The sequence below is a fragment of the Malaclemys terrapin genome, chromosome 2 (genome assembly GCF_027887155.1).
Source record: "Malaclemys terrapin pileata isolate rMalTer1 chromosome 2, rMalTer1.hap1, whole genome shotgun sequence".
NCBI classification, from domain to species: domain Eukaryota; kingdom Metazoa; phylum Chordata; order Testudines; family Emydidae; genus Malaclemys; species Malaclemys terrapin.
Window position 1 is genome coordinate 194,985,936 of NC_071506.1, and position 27,612 is coordinate 195,013,547.

At 40.4% G+C, this 27,612-nt stretch overlaps 1 protein-coding gene across 3 annotated transcripts in view; it reads right to left on the reverse strand.

Annotated features, from left to right (window-relative positions):
- Positions 1-27,612, reverse strand: part of SUGCT (succinyl-CoA:glutarate-CoA transferase) — a 483,356-nt gene that overhangs the window by 353,606 nt on the left and 102,138 nt on the right. The gene's annotated exons all lie outside the window — the stretch shown is intronic.

Sequence of the window (27,612 nt, forward strand, 5' to 3'; positions counted from 1 at the left end):
AGGGAGGAAACTAACCTAATTTTCCACTTGAAACTATCTTCTCCTAATAACTTTAGTGTTAACATTTCTGCTAAGACAATCATTGCTTCCAATTTTCCCCTCCAGCTATGACTGTTCATGGCCACAGTTTGTTAGAAGGACATACTGAACTTCAAACTTTTATGAAAATGCCACAACTCCACAGACTAATCCAAATAAAGTTAGTATGCACCTGCTCCGAAACCTAATGCTTCTTCTACGTATTCGGTGAAGTTGTCTTGTTCTCTTGATAGCTATTAGTCTGAATCACATCCTGTTTGGTTGTGGGATTTTTTGTTTTGTTTTTTGGGGTTTTTTTAATTCAACTAATGGTACTCAAAAAATCTCAGGGTTTTTATTTCCAAAATTTTACAGCTAAACATGGTTCACTTCTCTGAATACCTCTGCAGATTTCTTTCTAAATAAACCCACACATAACACATACACCAGCCTTACTGCACAACTTAGACTTAAAACAAACATTTGTAATGCTGTTTTCCAACACAGAAACAAATCAACAACATGAAGAAGTGCAGAGTTTATATTAACTCCAGAGAAAACAAAGAAGTTCAATATATCTTCATTAAAAAGTAAGTGAAATATGAAAAAGCTAGTAAGGAGCAGGAGGGGAAGTTCAACCTTTAGCTGAACTATTACAAATGGCAGAAATAAATTCAGAGGTGGGGGGGGGTAAGTGAAGGGAAGGATGTGAGAGCTGAGATCCTGCAGTATTTTTTGCAATAGTTCCATCTAGTTTGTTCGCTTCCAGATGACTTCTAGTGAGTTTACAGAAAAGGCAAGAACACCTGATAGAGGATATTACAAAGACATCATCACTGTGAATCTGCCATCCCTTCAAGTCTTGCTTCCATCATTGAACTCGACAGAAAACAGGAAGGACGTCAAAAAAAAAAAAAAAAACACCAAAAACAAGCTTTTAAAAAGACTCTGACTATTCAGACCATGACCAAAAAGAAATATGCCTTATTTGAAACACATTTTCCTGTATTCTATAATCTTTTTATTAACGCATTGAGTTCCTCAACCGACGTGATTTTAGCGCGCGCGCGCACACACACACACACAAACACACACGCGCGCAAATAATTACTTTTTCTGTTTACTTAAAATAATTATGCAGGATTTCCTGAGAACATGATTTTCAAATTAGGGACGAACCAATCTGAAGATTATTTGTTTCCTTTACTACAGGAAATGTAGTGGATTTGGTTTTAAACTCAATTTAAATATCAATTTAAAAACTGGGAGTTCTTATCTGTGACTGAGCCATGGCAATTAAAAACGTTGGGGAAAGCAGTGCTCATACATGTATTTAGCTGTTGAAAATATCTTTTAGAAACGTTACATTTAATGACTCTCCAGTGCATGTCTGGGATTTCTTTGTAATCTTCTTGAGCAATGTGTAATATTTTGGCAAGATCCCAAACCTGCTCAGTTAGCAGTAGTAGAGAAAAAGAAAGGCAATAAAGGGAATTTGTTGTCTTTTTTTATTATTAGTTTTAGAAAATTTAAACATAAAGGAAATCTTGCTCTACATTAACTTTACCCAGTTGCTGCATTCCAGAAATTTAGCACTGATTTGTATGTGCTTCTTTCCACATCAGCCCTTACCTGGCCTAAACAATTATTGTGCATGTGCTGACCAGCTGTGAAAAAAAAAGGGGATGGGGAGAAGCTACAGAGCTTTGGATTTGGAAAGCAGAAAGCTGAATTTCCTGGCTCACCCTGTGGCCCACTTAATGTCTTCAGTCAGATGACCAGCAGAGGCAAGTAAATTACACAGGAGCATATACTGAATGTCAAGTCGTAGATTATACCCATATCCAGTCTTTCTTTCTGATCATGATAGTCTTGATTTAAGAGAACTGCATTCTAGCTAGACAAATCTTAGTTTTTAATTCTCCCCATGGCTCATGTCAGTAGAAAGACAGATTTGTGTGTGCAGCTAAGAGTCTGCATAAAAATGCTCCATTTTAGCAAGTTGGTATTCTTCGTTTACAAAGCTGACAATACAATACTGACTTCCTTTCATTTTTTTCTTTCATTTTAACATATAACTGGGATATCTCTCAATGTAGCTGTATAATTTGATAAAACATCCAAACAGATATACAGCTAAATGAACAGCTTTTTTTGGATTTTCAAAAAAAATGACAGATTTAGGTTTTTTAAAAGTAAAAGGTATAACAAATGAGTAATTTGTCTAGATATGTAATGGGATATACTTTTCCAGACACTGGAACCATTATTTTTTAACATTTGTTTATAAGGAATGTGTTTACAGAGATGTGTTCTTAAAGGGAGTATCAAACATTAGTTTCAGTGATGTTACAGAATTAGAGAAAACCATAAGGTTTGTTTTTCATGTTTGCTCTAATTTTTGGTACATATATCATTAGGAAAAAATATATACTTTACAACTAGAATGGCTGAAAACAAATTCTTGACTTATTTCATCTTTTTTAGGTTATTGTTTCCAGACTTGGTCTTCCTTTAATCCATTTTCCCATCCCATTTTCTGTTTGTTTGTGGCTAATGCTCATGGCTGGGGAACAACATTAAATGAAAGAGGGGGATACAGTACAAACCACCGCTGATCACGAAAGTCTTGCCCAAATGGCACACAGACTTTCCAGTCTCATCCTTTCCCCATAACACACACACACACACACACACACACACACACACACACACACTTTTTGTTTGATTGTTTGGAGGTCAGCATTTTCACCTGAAACATTAAAAGCCCTGTCACATTCAATGTTATAATTCCAGATCTGATGCTTCCCAGAAATGGTAGATTTTGAATTCATCGGCTTGTACAGCAGCTGTCTGCAATATGGGTTGATCCACTATCCTTGTCTTACACTTCAAAATTTTTTTTAAAAACTGTGATAATCCCCCTAAGAGTGAAGCTGAAAAGCGGCATTACATTAACTCACATGTGGCAAGCACCGCATAGCCCCTGCCTGAGCGAAGGATGCCATTATGCCATTAATTTAACTAATCATCCACTGCAGTCAGTTATATTGCATTCACTTTCACAATGGTGTGGAGACACCCAGTCTGCGTTATTTTTATTATTATGACAACTATTCTTACATATTTATTTTAAAACATCCGCATGACAAACAAATGGATTTAAACAAAAAATTGCTGAGATAGAGTGAATATGACACTTGCCACACATTGCCTATTTAGCTATGTTTTTCCTGGGGAGCAGTGACTGGGGGGATGATGGGGATCCTGAGCAGCTGGGATGGAAAATCGAACCTTCTGTTGCTGGAATTATAGTAAACTATGGGAACAATCTGCTGTAGATGGGGTGCAAAGTCTGATTAATAATCTCCAGTCTTTTGACTTGCAATTGCACTGATTTTTTGTGTTTGTTTGTTTTTAACGGTGCACAGAACACTAGATGGATGCTACAGCAATACAAAAACAAATAAATGTGGTGTACATTGTAGCATATGGTAAATGCTTCTGTTGTGGCCACACAGTTGAAAGAGAAAGCAAACACACACACATTTTACTTAATATTAGGGGATACATCTAAAACCACCAAACAAAAACATTCAGATTGCAGGTCTGACCTCAGTTCAACCAATCACAATAAGGTGTTATAGCTCATATATTCCTCTATTAGTGATCTCAGAAGGAGCAGGAGCTATTATGAAATACTGCAACTTGAGTTGTATGGCTTCACACGTCCAAAGGGATTCACAGTAGGATACCCAAGGACTAGACAGAGAGTTTAAGGATGGAATAATAATTTCAGCTGTGAAATTGCTTGCTTCTGCACAGTAAATGTGGACCCTTAATTGTTTCAGATGTTTGGATAGTTGAATTTCACTATGAACTATTTTTTAATTATTTAGTTTTGCTTTGGTATAAAAGTGCCATATACCAAGACAGTTTATTTCCCTTCCTTTACAGGCATAAACTATACTGGTATAACTGCAACCACACTAAAGAGAGTATACCACTTTAATTATAGTGGTGTAATTAAAGTTGCATAGTTTTTGTGTGCAGGCGAGCCCTAAATTACAGGTGCAAGATAAACCAATATAAACCAAATTTAAACTGATATAAATCCACATGGGTGTCTGCCCAGGTTTAAAATCACACCTTAAGTTAAACTGGTGGAATCTTGTATGTAGGATTAAGTTCTTAGAGACCAGAAACTAATTTGTGGTGAATGTGTCCCAGCTTTATTTTTGTTCTTTTTATCATTACAGTACGGAAAGTCCCTTTGAAACCACAGGTACAAGAACACTATTCATGTTAGATTTTATAAGAATGGGCAAAGCTAAGAAAACATGAAAGCAGCAGTGTTGCCAACACTCACAATTTTATCACAAATCTCACAATATTTGTAAATGTATTTAAAGCCCCAACTCCGGGGATGATTACATAAGAATTTCAGCTTTCATTATTTTTTTAAAAAGTAACTTTCTAGCCCTCTTAGTTGTGGGGAAAAACTTGAAAATTTGACACCATCCCCCCAAAGCTTTAGTAGCAGAAGACACAGGTGCCGGCTTCCTCCAGGTCCCGGAGGTGCTCAAACCCCACTCTGCCCCAGGCCCCACCCCGACCCAAACTCTTCCCCCAAACCACCACCCCCATCCCCACCCTGCCTCTTCTTGCCCCTGCTCCGCCTCAGGTCCCACCCTTTCTCCCAACTCACTGCTCTGCCTCTTCCCACCCAGTTCTGCCCCCTCCTCAAGCACACCCCATCCCCACTCCTTCCCTCCCCCATGCCACAAAACAGTTGATCGCAGTGGGCGGGAGGTGCTGGGAGGAAGGGGGAGGAGTTGATCGGCGGGGCCGCTGGTGGACGGGAGGCACTAGGGGAGTGAGGGGGGAGCTGGCTGCCAGTGGGAGATAAGCACCCTGGAGCACCCCCAGTGTCAGCACCTACGGTAGTAGACAAACTGAAAGACCCAAATGTTTCTTAGGAGAACATGTGTCGCTACTTCTTATTCTTTATGAAATTCACCTCTGTGACACTCAAGACCTTACATGGTATGAAGTTACACTAAGGTCTTGTTTTAAAGTCTTAAATGGGACTTGAGTGGTGAATTAAAAGCCTTGTAAAGCCTTTCTCCTGGAGAGTCAATTCCACCCCAAATGACTTCCTAATTCTCTATCTGGTACATCATATGAACATCCATGAGCTCTCTGGGACAGGTTCTGTCCTTTAATCATTTGTACGTCACCTAGCACAATGGGGCCCTCATCCCCTAACTGAGGAATCTAGGCATTATAGCAATTCAAATATAATAATAAATAACAGCAATTGATTGTATTATCACAAACAGATATTATGACTTCAGGTGCAGAACAATAAGCAAATATCCACACAGGTCAGGGCCTAGAGGTCCCATTTGGTTTCTGACAAGCACAGAGTCTGACCCAATAACCCCTTTATACCAGACAGCAATGTCCTGATCCTGGTATGTACATTCTAGTTCACCAAAGAATGTCACATGAGGTCTTAAATGAAAGCCGGGGTCACAGTTCTCATTAATATCATTGTGCAATGTTTGTACAAGTACTATTTAAAGAGCTAGGTATATATACTGAAAATATGTTCTCAGTGCCTGCATGAAGGGGTGAGTTGCCACAAGAAGTGAAAAAACAGGTGTTCTGTAAGATAAGATATATTTATTCACCTGTCTCTCTGTTGGGAGGTTAAGCACTGTAAACTAACACACTGGATGCCCATTTGTATATGAAGTCAACGAAGAGATGTGAAGTTAACAGGGAAGCAGGAAAAATAAGCCATGGGTGGTTATCCTGTCTCGAGTATAGACAATGAGCTTTGGAGAGTATACGTTGAAAGCAAAGACGACAATTTCTTAAAGTAAACAGGCAATGTGTTTACATTCATGGGATCTCAGCCAATTTTGGTTGATATACTGCAGAGGACTTTGGGGGTGAGATAAACTTCTTTAGGCAGGAAGTTAAACTGATAGTTAAGTTTAGTCTCTAGAAAGCATGTTGTGATTTTGTTTTACATGTAGCCATTTGTTTCCAATATTCTTACTCGCTACCACTTGAACCTTTGATAAACTTATTCTGGTTTTCACTATAAATACTGTATTTTCTGGCGTATAAGACTACTTTTTAACCCAGGAAAATCTTCTCAAAAGTCGGGGGTCGTCTTATACGCCGGGTGTCGTCTTATAGGGCGGGTGCTGAAACTTCCGAGCCGGACTGGAGAATCTGCGGTCGCCGCATATGGTGTGGGGAGCTCAAAAAGGGCCGCGGCCGCATCCCCGCCCAATGACGAGGTGAGGGGGCGCCTCACCGGGAAGGTGTAAGTGAAGGGCGGAGCAAGCTGCAGGCGTCCGGGACGCCCGGGGTATGGAAAAAAGAGAGAGAGCGGCGCTGTGCCCAGAAAAACACGCTTCTTTCACCCATCTGGCCCGCCCTTGTATCCTATTACCGTACCTCCTTCTCTGCCTCTCAGATCTCGCTCCTGAGGACTGCAGTGAAGCGGTGCATGCGCGCATGTGTGAGATCTGAGAGGCAGAGAAGGAGGTAATAGGATACAAGGGCGGGCCAGACGGGTGAAAGAGGCGTGTTTGCGCTACCGCTCTGATAGTCTTGGAGACAGGGAGGGCTGGGCAGGTAGGGAGAGCTGACCAATCCAAGCAGGCTTTGAATACAACAACCAGCCAATCGCTGGTAAGGTACATCGCTTGCCGTGATTGGCTGGTTGTTGTATACTGGGTACCACATACAGTACCGCACCAGTATCTGTACCTGTTCATACAGTATACAAATGTCCAACAGTCAAAACCCCATCATGGCTCCACCAGCAAGAAGAAAGAAATATGAAGCCAGTTTCAAACTTAAAGTTGTAAACTTTGCCATGGAACATAATAACTGCGCTGCTGCAAGACAATATGGAGTAACAGAAAAGATGGTTCGGGACTGGAAAGCAAATGAAAAAGCATTAAAGAGTATGCCAAGGGGTAAGTGTGCATTAAGAAGAGGCACTCCACATTGGCCAGAACTCGAAAAACATGTAGCAGACATGGTGAATGAGCATCACCAAAACGGTTATGTAGTGACACGAAATAAAATACATTTGTTTGCACTTCAGTGGGCCAAATCTAACCCAGATCACAGCAACAGATTTAAGGCCACTGTATCCTGGTGTACTAGATTCATGGGAAGGCATAATATGGTACTGAGGCAAAAGATGAAAATTGCCCCAAAATTACCTGCAGATCTTGATAGCAAAGTAAATAGTTTCCATCGATACGTAATACAACAGCATACTAAACATGGCTATGCGTTAAGTAATATTGGAAATCTGGATGAAACTCCAATGAATTTTGATATGGTTGGAAATAAAACTGTCCATCAAAAAGGTGAAAAAACAATTTTAATTAAAACAGGACATGAGAAGTCCAGTTTTACAGTGGTACTAGGATGCACAGCTGATGGCGCCAAACTGAGACCAATGATTATTTTTAAAAGAAAAACAATGCCGAAATTCAAGTTCCCTGTTGGTTGTTTTGTACATGTGAATGAAAAAGGCTGTATGGATGAAGAAGGGGTAAAGCTATGGCTTGATAATGTATGGAGCAGGCGACCAGGTGGACTTATTCAAAAATGTAGTCTACTGGTGTGGGATATGTTCAGGGCTCATTTAACTCCCAGCACCAAGCAAATGCTTGCAAGACTAAACACAGATGCGGCAGTTATTCCTGCAGGATTGACATCGTTGGTACAGCCACTGGATGTGTGCCTAAACAAGCCATTTAAAGATCGCATTCAAGAACAGTGGAATGAATGGATGGTTAGCGGCGAAAAGTCATTCACAAAAGGAGGAAACATGCGTGCTTCACAGTTGGATGTTTTGTGCAAGTTTGTCATAAAAGCCTGGAATGATATTGATGCAGAAACAGTAATCAAGTCTTTCAAGAAGTGTGGCATATCAAATTCATTAGATGGTATGGAGGACGACTACTTGTGGCAAGATGAAGAGGAAGCCGAAGCTGAGACCACACCATCTGATATGGAATTCGATCCATACGGTGATTGCCTTACAAATGTATCACAAGATGTCATTGATGTACTTATGATATCAGATGACGAACAGGAGGATTTTGAAGGCTTTTAAAGGGAAACTGTCACGCCAGCAAAACCTGTAAAAATACCATAGCTTGCAGTTATGATGGGCGTTGCTAACTCGCCAGGGACTTGCCTGGCACTTGCTCTCTCTCTCTTGTTTGTTATCTTCCTCCTATCATCATCAGTTCCAGTTTGGTTGACAGCTTAGAAAACAAACAGCATGGCAGCTCCCATGGATTTATTGTCTTATCCTTCCTTTCAACTTTAGAGTGAATTAGGAAAAGTTTAATCCACTTGCACTGTTTTATGTTTACATGTTTGATGACAAACAGCCTTATGTTTATAAGTGACAGTTTTCCTGCTAAGTACCTGCATGTCATAAGCATTTGAATTAAAATTACCATATTGAAATCAAATCTGATGTTTTTTTAATTTTTTTTTTTGGTGTGCGTTGGAAGAGGGGTAGTCTTATACGGCGAGTATATCCCAAACTCTATATTTTAACTGGAAAAGTTGGGGGTCGTCTTATACGCCCAGTCGTCTTATACGCCGGAAAATACGGTATATCTAAGTGCTGTGATATTAAGCAAGTTGCTGATCCTGAGTTGAATCATACAAGCTCATGTGTATGCTGTTCCTCTGGGAACAGCAAACCTGGTATTTCTGTGATCGTTCAGTGGATAAGGAACTGGACTCTACAGGGGAATGGTTCAAAGGAGCTTGGGGACTGGAGTATATCTATTGTTAACCTGCAAAGCAAAGTAAGGGCTGACAGAGGCCAGAGTGCATGGGTGGCCAACAGGCTGGTGGTGTCAAGGAGCTGGCACCCAGTTAAGCACAAGCAAGACTCCCTCATGCTAGGGTGGAGAGGGTACCCCAAGCACTGTCTCACAGAGGTATTACTGTAATAATTTCTTATTATTTGTATTCAAATAGTGCTTACAGGCTCCACTGTGTGGGGCACTGTACAAGTGGATCAGTACAGTCCCTATCTTGAAGAGCTTAGAATCTAAACAGACAAGATAGGCTAAGGTAAGAGAATGGAATTATTAGCCCCAATTAACAGATTGAAAGCTAAGGCATAAAGAGAAACTAAAGTGACTTACCCAAGGTCACACAGTCCAGTGACTTACCCAAGGTCACACAGAGAGTCTGGAATAGATATGGGATTTGAGCCAATATCTCCTGAATTCCAATCGAGTCCCTTAAACACAAAACCATCTCTTCCTCTCTCTTTAGTTCCTCTCCTTCTTAGCTCTCAGAGATGTACAAGGTTTTGCCAAATCAGCATTTTCTGATGGAAAAATGTTCCATCAGTAAATTTCCACCCAAGTTCACTGAAAGTGACATAATTTTTGTCAGCTTCACTGCTATACACCAGTGAATAGCGGTCATGAAACTGATTTCCAAAAACTCAAGTCGTTGCAGAATGTAAATTTGGTTTCCTGACTAGATTCTCTCTCTCGCTTGCTTATACACACACACACACACACACACACACACACACACACACACCATTATATACAGTGAATAAACTTCAATCTTTCATGATTCACTTAGAAATGCTATTATAATTTTAATGCCCCCCCTCGCAACTTCATTTGACAAGGATGTGAACTTAAACTGAGTTGTCTTTATAGAAGAAAAGCACCAAATCAAATCCTATAATCATTTTAAAATACTACAATCTTATATTACAGAAAGAAACAGGGGGTATACAAAGAGAAAAATATAATTAATTATTATGTATTATTTGTCTTCCAGTAGAGCTCAAAGGTGCTAGATCAGAATCAGGCTCCACTGTGCTAGGCACTGTACAAAATTAAAAGGCAGCCCCCTTCCTCAAAGAGCAAATTTAATTACTTGTATACTACAAAAAGAAAAGATTGTTTTGTTAAAATTATTATTCATGGCCAGAACTCTGTAATCACTATCATAACCACACTGCCCAAGGATAAATTTGACAAGGTCAGAAGAATTCTCTCTATTTGTATGAAACATTATCAGACAGGATGACTTTGGCATGCATAATATTTTATATTCCTTGTCTTGATGCTACATTTGAAAATGCATTACAACTCAGCTGATGCTTCTCTACCTAACACTAGATCACCTTGTTGTTTGTTTATATTGTGGCTAATATACATAGCAGAGGATTGTTACAATGCAGAATCACATTGAACAACAACTCATTACAGAACCATTACAACGGAGAGTCAATTAAAGGTTGAGTTTATGCCCATTTTTATTTATGATATACTTAAAAGGCCTGTTTTTTTGTTGTTGTTTTTTTAAGGAACCTGTTATGTTTTTTACCCAGACTGATGTTAAACCTCAGAAATACCATGAATATCAAGCCTGGTCTTCCATAATTTTGCTGGAGGACCTCTTGCGTGTCTCAGAGATGTGCAAGTCTCACATTTTCACTGAAGATGGAGGGGTATTTAACAAAACTATCCCAAACATGCATTATGCTTTGGAGTAAATTTGTTATAAACAAAAATGGTTTTCTAATTTGACTAAAAAAATCCCATCCTCTCTCAAGGGCTCAGTGTTCAGTCTTTTGACTCTCGGGGTGTCCTCATTTCACAGTTTTCCAGTCACCATAAAGTCTTTCAAGGTCGATAGAACTGGATTTTTAATTTAAAAAAAAAAAGGCAGGAAAAAAAAAAACTTTATGGTGACAAAAATCTTTCAGTCTTTCTTTATACAGTTTAAAGAAACAGAAGAGACACAAACTATTTCTTTCCCCTTTGTAGCTCACCTGTAAGATTCCTTAATGATCCCATTCTAATATTAATATACCGATGGTGGAGTAAGACTACTATTATTTTATAATGATAAAACCTAGCTTTTATCTAGTGTTTTTCACTAGTAGCTCTCAAAGCACTTTACAAGGAGGTCAGTATCATTATCCCCATTTTACAGATGGGGAAACTGAGGCACAGAGCAGTGACCTGACTTACTGAACACCACCCAGCAAGCTAGTGAAAGAGCCAGGAATAGAAGCCATGTCTCCCAGTGCAGTATTCTATTCACTAGGTAACACTGCCTCAACGTATCTTATATCAGTGTAATCTGTGTATGTGAAAACACAAGAGCAGTTAACTCCCAAACTAAGGATTAGATTCAAATTTAAGTTTTTTAAGGAATTTTTATTTTTTGTTTAAATAAGGCTGTCTCCCTTTCCTAACTATTTGTTGTTCTCTCTCAGGTCTTGCAATACTAAGCTCTCTCCAATAGCAAGCTCTAAAAAGTTAGGGCACATCGGAAATGTCTAGACTAGGAAGAGACTTTTTTAAAAAAATCAAGTTAGCTAACCAATTAGAAACACCAACCACCACTATGCCTAGATGCAGTTTACCTTGACAATCATGTTAGTTGGTTGGGGTTGACCCTATGCTGCCTCCTTGCAAAGGTGTTAAAACTGCATTTAAACTAACAGGGGCCAGATCCCCAGCTAAAGTAAAGTGTATTAGCTCCTCTGACCTCAACTGCTGTAACAATTTACACAAGGTGAGGATCTAGCCCTAGGGGTATGCCTAGGTTAGAGTTTTAGCTCCTGTTGTTACTCAAACTCAAATTGCTTAACACCTTTGTAAGTGCTATATATACACCGATATAGTACAAGCTCCTAGCATGGATGCAATTATAAGGCCCTTATATTGGTAGCGATTATTTCTGTAAATTTATGGAATTTTTTGTGCTTTTTCTAAATGGTAATGCATGCCACTTTTTAAAAAATCCTCCCTTAAGAAGTATGAAGAGTTTAGAAAAGAATGGTAGATATTAATTACAGGGTACTTTGGCCTTCATGCTGTGCTTGATAGTCACTGTACAGATCAAAATGCACTGTCACTGTTTCTACACTCAGCTGCCCACCAGTAAAATTAAAGGATATACAGAGTCCAGTTAGGTGCAGTTATATAACCAGTGAGCTCAAGCAACAGGGTAGTTACAGGTAAAAACATTAAAAGAAAAGAGTTTATTAGACAAAAAAAAAATTACACACAGAATAACGGGATGTTACTTTGCAAAGTGCCATATATACTGGATATCATTTATATGAAAAAGCAGCTTATAATTCTGATAATTTACATCATTCACCCTAAACAGCAGCTCAGAAATACATGCTGCAACATTACTAGATTACGTGAATGACATCTAGTGGACAGACCTTTTCATAACTATTAAGAGCTTCTAGACAAACTTTTCTGTCTTCATGCTCAGAAAGCAAGCACCTGAACAATTAAACTGAGGTCAGAGCAAATTTTCCTGTTATTATTCATTATTATTTTAAATTTTTCCTTTCTGACAAACTCAATATCACTATGCAGACATCTACCATTCCTCTCTACCCTAAAATGGAGAGATATTGGCCACAAATCACAGCGTTACCAGCTCCTTACATTCTTATCAAAACTGAATATAATAAAAAAAAATGTTTCCACAACTGTGTGTGTTCTCAGACTTTGCGATGCATCAGTTTATATTCATTTCAGTATCTCATCTTTATTTTATTCAGTAGTGTTCTTCCAAGTTCTTTTCTCCTAGCGTTTGAGCAAGACATCCGAAGAAGTGGGCTGTAGTCCACGAAAGCTTATGCTCTAATAAATTTGTTAGTCTCTAAGGTGCCACAAGTACTCCTGTTCTTCTTTTTGTGGATACAGACTAACACGGCTGTTACTCTGAAATTTGACTCTTAGGAAGACATGCTGTGTTGCTGTTAGTTACTTGCGAGGCAGCGCACACGTGTTACCATTCAAGAGAAGGGCAACAGGGCACTGGTGTCAAAAGAAGGGATAACAAAATATCAGAACTCTCTCATTTCTCACTGATTACACGTACCATAAAAAAAAATGATAAGGAACTTTAAGCCATTATAGGTCCCTGTTGAGCTGCACGTGGAGGGGATGATCTGTGCATGGATTTGTTCTCCTCTGCCTGCAAGCAGAGGAGAGTCAGCCACATCTGCAGCAGTACTCTCTCCCCAGCATCCCATCCCCTAGTCACTGCAGAAATTCCTCCATGAGTCCAGAGGACCACATGTAGGAAGGGCCAGGGTCAAAGGGATGTGCACCAGGCCATTCCACCAAAACCCGCCACAATCATGAGAGGAATAGAAAATGAAGTGATTTTATGTATATATACCTATATAATGGAGCTGGGGAGAGCAACGGGGGGGCCATAAACTGACGTGGTTGCACAGGGCCTGCATGCAGGCAGCCCTGTGCCTCTGGGAGAGCTCCAAGATCTTCAGATTTGGAAGCCAAGCACGTGGCCGTCTTCCATGGGTGTGTGCATGTGGGGCGACACAATATAAACCCTGTCCTTCACCCTACTGATGGAACAATGTGGATGAAACTATGAATGATATACCACTTACAATATAAAAGGAGGCGTTGCTCTGAGGGAGGGGCCAACCATTGCCACTTGTAAGCAGGATGTGCAGGAGAGAGAAGGCAGGAGGCACTCTACACAGCTTGAAATGCTGACAAACCTCAGACTCACAGAAGGGGTGAGATCAGACATGCAGAGGGGAAGACTCGGGACTATGTTATTTTTTAAGGATCTGTAACTCTCAAGTGCTTTCTCAGAGTAAAGTTTCTGTGGTCAAGAAATTCCTTTGCTAAACCTGTATTCCTTGCTTACCTACCACATCATCCCCAAAGGAGTTAAACTAGAAGCCCAGAGAGCCCACAACCTCCGGAGAACTCTGGGGGAGCACATGAAAGTGATTCGAGAGTTTGAAGAAGTCTGAAGCACTGGTTTCAGAGTCTAGGGCGTTTGGACTGCAGAGTTCCATGTTCCAAGGAAGGGAATCAGACAAAAGGTTCTAGACCAGGGATGTTGCCTATAGACGCAGAGGTTAGGGTTGCCAACTTTCTAATTCCAGAAAACTGAACACCCTTGCCCCGCCCCTTCCCTACTCACTCCATCCCTTCTCCCTTCATCGCTTGCTCTCCCCCACCCACACACTCATGCTCATTTTCACTGCAAGGCCCAAACAGGCATATTTATTGTTTTGACAGATGTACTATCCTAATTTCAGGTTTTATTTGCTACAGGACGCTAGAGCGGACAGCAAAAGAGTCAAAAAGGGTAATTTTTAAAAAAAAGAACAGGAGTATTTGTGGCACCTTAGAGACTAACAAATTTATTAGAGCATAAGCTTTCGTGGACTACAGCCCACTTCTTCAGATGCATATAGAGTGTTCCACTTATGCTCTAATAAATTTGTTAGTCTCTAAGGTGCCACAAGTACTCCTGTTCTTTTTGCGGATACAGACTAACACGGCTGCTACTCTGAAACCTTTAAAAAAAAATTTCACAAAGGTTTTAATGATTCTTTCCCTCTCCTCTTCCCATTTTTTGTAACCAGCTCCATGTTTTTTGTTCACTATTGTAATTTTTAGGGCTATTGATTAATCGCAGTTAACTCACGCAATTAACTCAAAAAAATTAATCAAGATTAATCGCACCATTAAACAATAGAATACCAATTGAAATTTATTAAATATTTTTAGATATTTTTCTACATCTTCAAATATACTGAAATATATTTCTATTACAACACAGAATACAAAGTGTACTGTGCTCACTTTATATTATTATTTTTATTACAAATATTTGCACTGTAAAAATGATAAAAGAAACAGTATTTTTCAATTCACCTCATACAAGTACTGTAGTGCAATCTCTTCATCGTGAAAGTGTAACTTACAAATATAATTTTTTTTGTTACATAACTGCACTCAAAAACAAAACAGTGTAAAACTTTAGAGCCTACAAGTCCACTCAGTCCTACTTCTTGTTCAGCTAATTGTTAAGACAAACAAGTTTGTTTACATTTACAGGAGATACTGCTGACTGCTTCTTATTTATGTCACCTGAAAGTGAGAACAGACATTCGCATGACACTTTTGTAGCCGGTGTTGCAAGATATTTACATGCCAGATATGCTAAACATTTATATGCCCCTTCATGCTTCGGCCACCATTCCGAGAACATGCTTCCATGCTGATGAGGCTCGTTAAAAAAAAAATGTGCTAATTAAATTTGTGACTGAACTCCTTAGGGGAGAACTGTATGTCTCCTGTTCTGTTTTACCCACATTCTGCCATATATTTCATGTTATAACAGTCTCGGATGATGACCCAGCACGTTTGTTTTAAGAACACTTTCACAGCAGATTTGACAAAACACAAAGAAGGTACCAATGTGAGATTTCTAAGAATAGATACTGCACTCGACCCAAGGTTTAGGAATCTGAAGTGCCTTCCAAAATCTGGGCCAGATGGGGCGTGGAGCATGCTTCAGATGTGTTAAAACAGCAACAGTCCAATGCGGAAACTACAGAACCCGAACCACCAAAAAAGAAAATCAACCTTCTGCTGGTGGCATCTGACTCAGATGATGAAAATGAACATGCATCAGTCCGCTCTGCTTTGGATTGTTATCAAGCAGAACCCTTCACCAGCAAGGACACATCTTCTGGAATGGTGGTTGAAGCATGAAGGGACATATGAATCTTTAGCGCATCTGGCACATAAATATCTTGCAAAGCCAGCTACAACAGTGCCATGCGAACTCCTGTTCTCACTTTCAGATGACATTGTAAACAAGACGTTGGCAGCATTATCTCCTGCAAATTGTAACCAAACTTATCTGTTTGAGCGATTGGCTGAAGTAGGACTGAGTGGACTTGTAGGTTCTAAAGTTTTACATTGTTTTATTTTTGAATGCAGTTATTTTTTGTACATAATTCTACATTTGTAAGTTCAATTTTCATTATAAAGAGATTGCACTACAGTACTGGTATTTGTTGAATTGAAATATACTATTTCTTTTTGTTTTTTACAGTGCAAATATTTGTAATCAAAAATAAATATAAAGTGAGCATTGTACACTTTGTATTCTGTGTTGTAATTGAAATCAAAATACACCTCTACCTCGATATAACGCTGTCCTTGGGAGCCAAAAAATCTTACCGCGTTATAGGTGAAACCGTGTTATATTGAACTTGCTTTGATCCACCCGAGTGCACAGCCCCGCCCCCTTCCTCCCCCCGGAGCACTGCTTTACCGTGTTATATCCGAATTCGTGTTATATCGGGTGGCATTATATCGAGGTAGCGGTATATTAGAAAATGTAGAAAACATTCAAAAATACTTAAATAAATGGTATTCTATTATTGTTTAACAGTGTGATTAACCGCAATTAATTTTTTTAATTGCTTGACAGCCCTAGTAATTTTATGTGTGGCATTAGGACCATACGTTATCACAGCTGCAATGGGTCCATTAAAGGCCCACTCCTGAAGCCCAAATACAAATCAATAGAGCACAACCACAGAAATGTACACCTATGCATGTTCCTATCTAAATAAATCAGTAAGAAACTGACTCCCACACCTAAATGCAGCTACACACGCGTATTCATGTGTACACATCTAGCATGCACTAACACATATACTTCCACATAATTTATTATTACAATTGCTATTTAGTGCCTAGAGACCCCAATTAAGATCAGGGCTCCAGGATGGTAGATGCTGGACATACACATATAGAGAGAGAGTCTGCAACAAAGTGTTTATAATGTAGCTAGACAAAGGTGGGGAGAAATGTATTATACATTGGCTCTTCTGCAATTACTAGTCAACAACATACAGTGAGTGGGTTGGGGGTGCAGCTCCATTCTCAGCACTCGGAAATCCTGATGGGGCAACACGCAGCACACACACACCCTGGCCACCCCTAAGCCCAGGAGCCGGACATGCCGACTGCTTCCCGGGAGCTGTGCGGCACGGCAGCTAGCAGGGACCCTGCCAGTCCTGCTGCGCGGCACCGCCAACCAGACAGTCAATGGCCCACTCAGTGGTGCTGACCAGAGCTGCCAGGATTCCTTTTTGACTGGGTCAAAAACCAGATACCTGGTCACCCTACCAGAACTAAAAACAGTGACTAGACACTACCGAGACCCAGTTCACTTGGAAGCATGTGGGACTCCTTGAAGGGGTTCAATTGCAACAGATTGGGGTGAGTAGAGAGGGGTACTAGGGCAGGTTGTAACAACCTCTATACATACTATGGTGAGATTACTTCTCAAGAAGAGATGGGAGGTTCTGTCACCAGCTGCAACTGCTGCGAGCTTGCTCTAGAATATCTACACAAGCCTGTATAAGGACCACATAGAAACTTTGTGATTATCCCTCCTCCATCTTGGAGGTAAAGGTCTTTCTCTGGGAAGTTTCTGTAACTCCTAGATTCAGCTTTTGGGTATGGATCATTTACTTAACAGGAGGTTTAACTTTTACTAAAAATTGTTTGACCAATATGCGCTAACCATACCATGCTGCAGGATGATCCCCTTCCTTCTCCCAGGACTTTTTGCCTTTGAGCACTGCTAACAATGCCTTCAATCAAAGCATGGATGAAAAAAATATCTACCATTTTCCTGGGAGGAATCTTTTGCCGACTTAGGTGACTTCTTTTACCACAGTTGGATTATCTTCCAGATCACATAATAGCTGATGTGTACAGAAGAACAACTTTTAGGATATTTACTTCAATGGGGCCAGGATTTCAATTCTAGATATTAAGAGGGTCTCAATGAATATCTGAAATCCTCTTGTAGTCAAGGGTTAGTCTTTACATGCAAATAATCAGGGTAAGGATCTGAATATCTTGATGAAGGAATGACACAGAGTTATATAACTAGATACCCCCAAAAGGACCCTTATTTCTATGCACAATTAGATCCAGTCTGCAAATGAGATCCTTTTTGGTCATGCAGAATCCAGGAGGATGTTTTATGCCTTTGTGTCTTCTATCTTTCTGACCATCCTCCAAGGAAGGGGATGGAAAAGAATAAAAAGACCCTGGTACCTGCAGATCAAGAAGACAAGCTAGGCAACTGAAGTATCTGGAGCAAAACCTGGGAAGCTGAGCATTCACAGAACAAGAGGAGACACATGTTGAGGATACCCAACCTGTTCATTGGGGACTGAAATAATCACGGTGAAGAGACCACATTTTCCTAGGGGAACAAAGTTTGTACTCAGTCCATCTGAGCCTAAAATTTATTTTTAATGTAAAATGGGCAGCTCTTAGAGCAGTGAGGTTTTTCACTGCCCAGAAGAACATCTGAAGAGGAATGAGGGACTGTTGGTCTCCAGTGGTAGGTTAAATAGCCTGCAACTGAGTAACTATCTGGACTAGCACAAGGTTGCCTAAGAGAAGCCCTGTACAACTAAGAGGACTTTTCTTGTGTTTCCTAGATCTAGAACACTTATATGTTGCTTTGACTCTAAGCAGGACTTAGACAAATTCCTCTGACAAATTCTATTCGTACCAGACCGAGTCACATCTTTTGTTAGAATAGTCCACTGAGGATCTGAAAAAGAGGTGCCCTTTAACAGAATGAATGTCCAGAACCACCAAAAGGAAGAAAAGTTTACCCAAAGAAGGAAACTTATCAGACTGTCTAAGTTCTGGTCTTTTCTGATTCTGGCTCAAAGTAGTAAAAACTGTAGGGTCACAGGATGGAAGTGATCCCAGAGAAGACCAGCTCAAAGCAGAATAGAAAACAGCTGCATGGCTGCATTCTCCGGTGAAGCAAGCAGTGCTGCACAGTTTGAAATTTCTGAATGGTTGACATTACTTTGGTTGTCCTGCCTACAGAGGAAAGCCAAGCCAAGTGCAAAAAACAGATCTCCAGATAAACAAAGTTCTAGGGATGGGTCTAACCTAGATTTAGCTGTCAATGAAGTAGGGGATTACTTTGATCCCTGTTTCTTGTGGAGTGCGACTACAGTACAATTGACGTGCGTTTTGTAAGCTCTCTGAGATGTAAAACATTCCATAGCACAGAACCGGAGATGCAGTTGCCAAGGAAAATGTAGCAATGCTGTTGGTTAGATGGCCGGTATATGGTGACAGCTGCTTATTATGCTGATCATAATAGTCTCATTGTTATCGTTGTGCACCTTCCATCTGTTTGTTGTCCATCTGTTGTCTCTCAAAATATACTTAGATTGTGAGCTCTTTGGGGCAGGGACTCTTCTTTTTTGGGTGTTTACAATGCCTAGCACAATGGAGCTCCAATCCCTAACTGGGGCCACTGAGTGTTACTGCAATACAAATATTAATAATTTTGGTCTTGAAGAGTGATCAGAATGCACAAAGAAACAGCTTTCAGATCCATAAAGGGCAAGTAATTTTGTGAAACAACAGACACAATAACTGACCAAACCCTAAGACAGATGGAACATCCTGAGGCTGACACAATGGGTGGGACCATTCAAAGTGCTCTGAAAATTGATATAGATTGAAAAGGTTCTATGACTCTTCTATCTGAGGTAAATGATGTTACTGGTAGCCTTGTAAGGAGCTGCTTGACTGCAACTATGTAGAAAGACAGATGAATGAACAATATAGAGTAAAGGGAAATTGGAGGAAATCTATGTAGTGACTGCTCGTGAAAATGGATCTTAAACAACAAACTAAAGAGAGAATGCTCCTTTGGATTTAAAAGTGAAACTGGGTTTACTGATTAACAAAGGGTAGTGGGCAACGGTTCAATGTCTAGTTGGCACCCGGTATTAAGTGAAGTGCCCCAAGGGTCTGTCCTGGGGCCAGTTTTGTTCAACATCTTCATTAATGATCTGCATGATGGGATGGACTGCACCCTCAGCAAGTTCGCAGATGACACTAAGCTGGGAGGAGAAGTAAGTACGCTGGAGGGTAGAGATAGGGTCCAGAGTGACCTAGACAAATTGGAGGATTGGACCAAAAGAAATCTGATGAGGTTCAACAAGGACAAGTGTAGAGTCCTGCACTTAGAACAGAAGAATCCCATGCACTGCTACAGCCTGGGGACCAACTGGCTAAGCAGCAGTTCTGCAGAAAAGGACCTGGGGATTACAGTGGATGAGAAGCTGGATATGAGTCAACAATGTGCCCTGTTGCCAAGAAGGCTAACAGCATATTCGGCTGCATTACTAGGAGCACTGCCAGCAGACAGGGCCAGCTCTAGGCACCAGCGTTCCAAGCATGTGCTTGGGGCGGCACTTCTCAAGGGATGGCATTCCAACCCTTTGGGGGCAGCCCTTTTTTTTGTTTTTTTTTTTGCTCTTCGGCGGCAGCACTCTGGCTTTTTTTTTTCCCCCTTGGGGTGGCAAAACCTGGAGCCAGCCCTGCCAGCAGATCGAGGGATTATTCCCCTCTATTCGGCACTGGTGAGGCCACATCTGGAATATTGTGTCCATTTTTGGGTGCCCCACTATAGAAAGGCTGCGGACAAATTGGAGAGAGTCCAGCAGAGGGCAACAAAAATGATTAGGGGGCTGGGGCACATGATTTATGAGGAGAGGCTGAGGGAACTGGGCTTATTTAGTCTGCAGAAGAGAAGAATGAGGTGGGATTTGATAGCAGTCTTCAACTACCTGAAGGGGGGTTCCAAAGAGGATGGAGCTAGGCTGTTCTCAGTGGTGGGAGATGACAGAACAAGGAGCAGTGGGGGAGGTCTAGGTTGGATATTAGGAAACATAGTTTCACTAGGAGGGTGGTGAAGCACTGGAATGGGTTACCTAGGGAGCTGGTGGAATCTCCATCCTTAGAGGTTTTTAAGGCCCGGCTTGACAAAGCTTTTGCTGGGATGATTTAGTTGGGGTTGGTCCTGCTTTGAGCAGGGGGTTGGACTAGATGACCTCCTAAGGTCTCTTCCAACCCTGACATTCTATGATTCTATGAAAGTGACTGCAATTGTCTCTATATGTGTGTGACAGCACCCTGCAACCCTGGCTTCTAATGGTATGTCTAGACAGCAGGGTAAGACCAGAGCCAGTAAAACCTGAGTTAGCAGACTGCGTGTTTGTTAACTTAGGGTTTGAGCATTTGCACTCTTGTAACCCCAGGTTAGGAATTGTTGAATCGTGGCTCCCAACCTGGGTTTCCACCCTCTACACTGCATTATGTGGGCCCAAGTCCAACCACCCATATCCCAAACTTCCTAGTGCCATCCCAAAATGTGGCTGCTCTAGTCCTTTGTTTATGGTTCAGTGTGGGAAAACTTGACTGTCCACCAAAGTTGACTGTCCAGGTGTCAAAAAAAGTCAGCCCATGGGACTGTGGAATACTTTTGGTGGACTCCCAGAGCATGAAGCCAGCAAGGCTGCATCTACACTGCAATGCAATAGGCCCTGAAGCCTGGGTCCCAGCTGGACTCAGACACGGACCCTCCACCTCGGTGGGATCCTGGGTCCAAACCCTACGTTAACACAATTTGTGTGTAGACAGAAGGATGGTTAGGCTTGAGCCAGAGCTCAAACTCTGGACTTACACTTCATTGTAAACATACTCTTACAATGTTGACAGTCTGGTCGAGGGCACATTTCCATCTGACTTGCATCTGAAGAAGTGAGGTTCTTACCCACGAAAGCTTATGCTCCCAATACTTCTGTTAGTCTTAAAGGTGCCACAGAACCCTCTGTTACTTTATACTCTTACTGATTCCCTTGTCTTGCAGCAACGAAAAGCTGCTCTTCTTCCTGGTTTGTACAATGAAAACATAACAATATCTAAAGACAGGTTTGGGATGGAAATAAGATCTAGTAGTGGAGGGTTATTTCTTTTGTTTGTTTTTTAAATTTTTTGGGAGAGCTTTAAGGACTTGATCAAATGGTACTCCAGAGACATTTACCAATAAAGGCATGAACAATGAGCCTATATTTCACTGAAAGTTTCCCTATGGATGAGGATTTTAGCCAGAGTGCTATGAGTGTTAGAGTTGGAGTGACCACTGGTCCATTGGAGTGCTGACAAGTATGCTAAAAGGCATCATTTAAATACTTATATCATGCTTCTTTAGATCTCCATCATATCTGTCCTGGCAGGTGCTTTGGAACAAATGACCCAGTGGTGGGCTACATCTGAGGTGTAATCCAGACAAGACTGAGATAATATTATTAGTTTGGTAAAGCAGCTAGAACCGGCAAAAATCTTTCACCTTGACTGGGGAGAAAGTTCATACATTTCAACAAAAATTCTAAATCTGGGTGCTTTATTAAGATCCTTGGTTACTCCTGGCTACTCTGGTAACATGTCTGGTCGAGGGCACATTTCCATCTGAGATTGGCTAGAAGAGTGTGCCTTTTCTTTTTGGATACAGCCATTGCTACAATTAGCTACTTCTTTGCCCCTTTGACATTAGATTACCGTAATGCTGATGCTACATCAGGAGGCTATATGACTGTCTAACATGCTGACCTACTTCCTTGTACTCCCACATTGGTCTGTCTGTATCCATAATTGTCTCTTGTCTTATACTTAGATTGTAAGCTCTTTGGGGCAAGCACTGGCTTTTTATTTTCAGTTTGTATAGTGCCTAGCACAATGGGGTCCTGGTCCATAGCTAGAGTTTCTAGGTGCTATGGTAACAAAGATAATAATAATAATGATGATGATGATGCTACATGGTGAAACAATTTGGAAACTGGAGCTAGTGTAAAATGCAACTGCCTAAATATTGAAATTTGCTTCATTCAGGGAACACATCACATCAGTGCCCCAGAAACTGCACTGGTTGCCACTAAGTGTGTCAGGATAGAATTCAAGGTTTTGGCTTTAACATATAAAAGCGTCAACAGCTTAGAAGAATGGTGGGCAACCTGCGGCCCATCAGGGTAATCTGATTGTGGGCTGCGAGACATTTTGCTGACATTGACCGTCCGCAGGCACGGCCCCTTGCAGCTCCCAGTGGCTCCCATTCCCGGCCAATGGGAGCTGGACGCGGCAGGCCTTGGGAAGTGCTGGCTGCCGCGTCCTGCAGCTCCCTTTGGGCGGGAATGGTGAACTGCGGCCACTGGGAGCTGCAAGGAGTCATGACTGCAGATGGTCATTGTCAGCAAAATGTCTCGCGGCCCGCAATCAGATTACCATGATGGGCCACAGGTTGCCCACCACTGGCTTAGAACCTGGTCAGCTGAGAGACAGTCTCTCTCCATAAAATATTATTGGAGTACTGATCAATGGAGGTGTTCAAATTGGAACCCCATCAGTCTAAATGGGAGAGGGCTCATGGCAAAGCATTCCCCAGGAAGGGCTCTCACAACTTTGGAATTCACTTCCCTCCTTGGTCAACTAGAGCCTGTATTTTTTTAGTCTTCCTGGTACACTGCAAAATGCACCTCATTTTGCAAGCTGTTAAAGTGGATCAAGGGACAGCAAATGAAGGGTTTGATTCAAGATTATTATTTGGATTGTCTGCTGGCTTTATACTAATACTGGAGTGTTGGCAGCGCCATAAGCTTGGTCATTATCTTAATTTTTGTCTGCAGTATTGTCACTTCAATAGCTGTGGAGAGACTAGGGTTCCAGATTAGCATTATAAAATCAGTATTTAAATAAACATAATTGAGAGCCTCACTGGCACCTTGAGAGGGACCGTTAGCAGAAGAGGAGCTCAGAGAGCCATTCCATGAAGATGCCGGTAGACAGCAAGCAAGCAAGACGGAGCTTAGTTACTCAAACTGGTCTCAAAAGGGACACAATAACTGAGGAACCTTAAGGCAACATGTGTTTGCCCTCAAACTGTGCACTTGTATTGGTCACTTGTTGTCTGTGCAAACTATGCAAGTAAAATCCCATTTAGACTGACCAATGTCCACTCAGAAAAGTGGCAACATTCTTGCCCTCTGTTTTGTTATAGATTTGTGGCCCAATCTGGGAACTGGGACTTCAAAAATGTTATAGCTCTTGCTATAGGATAGCTTATTTTTAATAGGACATTTAAAACAAACGAACAAAAACCCACAAAAGAAAAAAAAAGTCCAGGAAGGGAGCAAATTTTGGATGCCACCCACTTTTCTACCTAGTTGATCATTAATGCAAGTAAAAAACAGGAAAGGATTCTTTATTCACAACAAAAAATGTAAAATGTAACCATAGTTTCATTAGATAAAAATGATTTTTGAACCTTAAGATCATTTTTGAAAAATTTTATGTATTGTTTTAAACATACAACTTAAAAAAAAAATCCAGCTGATATTTCCTACCTCCCAACACCTTTGCTCCCTCTTCCTCTTTGGTAAACGAAAACTTAAACAAATTAAGTTAATCATTCAGAAGCCAAACATAGTTTCTTGTAAGGCTCTAAACAAAAACCTCTGGATCAAATCACATGAGGACTGGGCCCTTTATTTTCAGCTTTGGGGGTGACCTGTGGTTTTAAAAACCTCTCACTGCCTGAACTATCTTGTCCTTAATAGAGACCATTTTGCCTTTTGAACTACAGGAGCATTTCTATCAACATCCAAATCTCATTACTGGCTGAAAGGAGGTGTGAGAGTTAATGCTCTGAAATTTAACATAGCATGCCTTTCCTTTTCACCTCTATTTCCTATATTATACCCATCAAGACCTACCAGATATTTCCCACTCAAACTACTCCTAATGATAAAACATGCTTAGAAGAGAAAAGCTAAGCCTCTCGCTTCTTTAGCTCCCAGGAATAATTTTGATGTATGCTAATGAGCACTGTCATTAATAAGTGAATCATTCAATTGTATTGAATTGAACTATGAAGAAATTTATAAGAAGCTTGTGTTTGAGAATTAGAAGACCATACATTATAACACAATATTGTCTATTCATATATTATAATTGGGAAAGATTGTTTTTTTTTAAACCACACATTTGGGGTCAAATTATGGTCTGAGTTACAATTCAGCACCCTTCTGAATGAAGAAGGATTGCACAGGCATACTCAGAGTAAAATTTGGCCCTCTACATAGGAACAAATAAACCATTGACAAAGAATACTCTGGCCAAAATCATGAGATTTCAGGCTAATGAAATAGGAATCAAGAGGACACTTGATACACACAGCTGAATGCATTCATCGAAGAAGCCCTAGAATACACAGGCATCAATTAACACAAATACACTTGCTAATTACATGCACGTTCAAATGTTCTAATTAAATACTGCTTGCTTTGGTCATTACTGTGATGTGACTGTGGTCAGAATTCTGTCACGCATAGAGATGCAGATGTTGTAAATTGTTTACATTTTGGCTTTTTAAAATCCTCAACATCTGTTGAAAGAGAAACTCCCAAGGTTACCTAATCTGCCATGATTTAACAACATTTTGACATTTTTAAAGTACTGTAGCAAACGCCACATCACTTCAAACTTGTAATTTACTGCCTGTCTGAAGACTCACATATGCCAAATTTTTTAAAAAGTCCACTGTCCCAAGGAAAAAAAAATAACAACAGATTTTCTGAGGAAAAAAAACAGATTTTCTGAAACAGAATGAAATTTTCTGAAATGACCTTTTTATTATTTGACCAAGTTATATTTAATTAGCTCAAAATGTTTGAAAACAAACATTTCTCTGGAAGGATTAACATTTCAAAACTTTGCATATTATTCTAGGAAGTGAAAGGCAATATTTCTAATAGTTAAGACTGGGGATCAAAAATCCAGGTTCTGGCATTCTACTCTAAACTCTGCTCTAATTACCTGTGTAATCTGGGTCACTTAACCTCCCTGTGTCTCAGTGTATCCGTCTGTAAATAATATGCAATAAAATTTACCTCACAGCAGTGCTGAGAAGCATAATTAATTAATATTTCTAAAGCACTTTGAAGTCCTTGGCTGGAAGGAGCCATATAAATGCAAAGGAAAGTTCTAGAAAGTAAAAATTCTCATGGTTACAACCATAGTTGTTCACTAATGGAAAGTTAGCAGATGATCCATCCAAAGCACTGGAAAACCACAGCACTCCCACCAAAATTACTAGCTCAAAAAATAGAGAACTCTAATTAGATTAAGATTTCTTATAATATTATATTATTTATAATTATACAGTCAATCCACAAGAACATTCCCCAAATACTTTTTAAAAATTGAAAGTAGACCAGAATATAACTCTTCCACTAATATTTTAGACTAGATTTAAACAAAATCCATATTTATCCTATGATCACTGCATCCTAAATAGATTAACTCTGTGCTCATAAGTGAAGAGGGGTAATAAAACTTCTCTTAAGTCTTTATGCTCTGTAGCCATGTTTGTGTGTTTCTTTTTCAAGATCTGTTAGGTTTTGGTTGTGCAAAAGCAAGAGCAAAACTAGGTGAATGGATCCAAGTTCCATTTTATCCAAAGTATCCCAGCTCAGGAGGGTAAAGAAAATGTTTTAGGTAGTCAGGTTTTGGTTTTACTTAAGTAAACCCAATGTCGTTTGGATCAGGTTTTTGTTTTTAACTGCTGCCCCCTTTGACCCAATTAGCTTGGGTTTTGCAAGTTTTTTTCCAGTTAGGAGGAGAAAATGATGATGGAGTCAGGTGTTTCTTTGATGTGATACTTTTTATTTTAAAAGAATGTACGAGGTCCTGTTTTCCTGGACACAAAAGAAATCAAACAACAAAAGACCATTTCTTTACTCATGGCTCTAAGCCCGTTTTCACCAGAACTCTACCCAAAAGCTCCCTCTCTTAGCTTTTCTCAGGTCCATACTCCCAGTGCTCGTTCAGGCTTCATCTGATGCTACCTTGTCTCTCAGCATCTCTGCTCTTTCTACCATTCCTCTCACAGACATACCACCTTCACAATAGCCAGCAAAACCTCTCCACCCATCTGTGCCTTGCACATGCCTTTGTTTTAGGCTGTGATATTTGCCTGTCTTTGAGAATGGAAGCCTCTACTATTTCAGCTACCTGGTTACCTAAAGGAGCTACAACTATCCTAAATGAAGGGTGGTAGTTACACTGCCCAGTATCAATGAGGTTTAACCCAACCCATAGTAAAATGAACTGAAGTTCAGAACAAGTTAGATCAAAAGTTACAGGTTTGGCCTAACTCTATAAAATACAGATGGATGTACTAATGCTGTACTGATATATGGATAGGTTGATTTATCCATAAAAAAAAATCCCTGTATTTCTATTTTTAAATTTTCCATTTGCAGTGGATGAGTGCAGGGAAAAGTCTTACCATTCAAGCCCACACAAGCACTCAGTGCGCATCTACAGTCACACTTTAACCACAGAATTTGTTCCTAGACAGCAGATCCTTCTTATTAAATTTAAGTGCTGATCTTCACATTATTACTGCCACCAAGACAAGTAAATAGGGTGACCAGACAGCAAATGTGAAAAATCGGGACAGGGGTGGGAGGGTAATAGGAGCCTATATAAGAAAAAGACACAAAAATCGGGACTGTCCCTATAAAATCGGGACATCTGGTCACCCTACAAGTAAACGATCTGCTAGCAAATGGTTATTCTGTGATTACTGGCAGAGTTCTCAGCACTGGACAGATGCAATTCTTAAAAAGATCAGAGTGTGCTCATTTATGTAAATGGCATCATATTATTCCAAGTATCTTCAACCACTAGCAAAATACCAGCAGCTTCTGAACTCCCAATAAAAAAAATGCCACATGTGGGCTTTTATTCCTCTTCCCCCACCCCC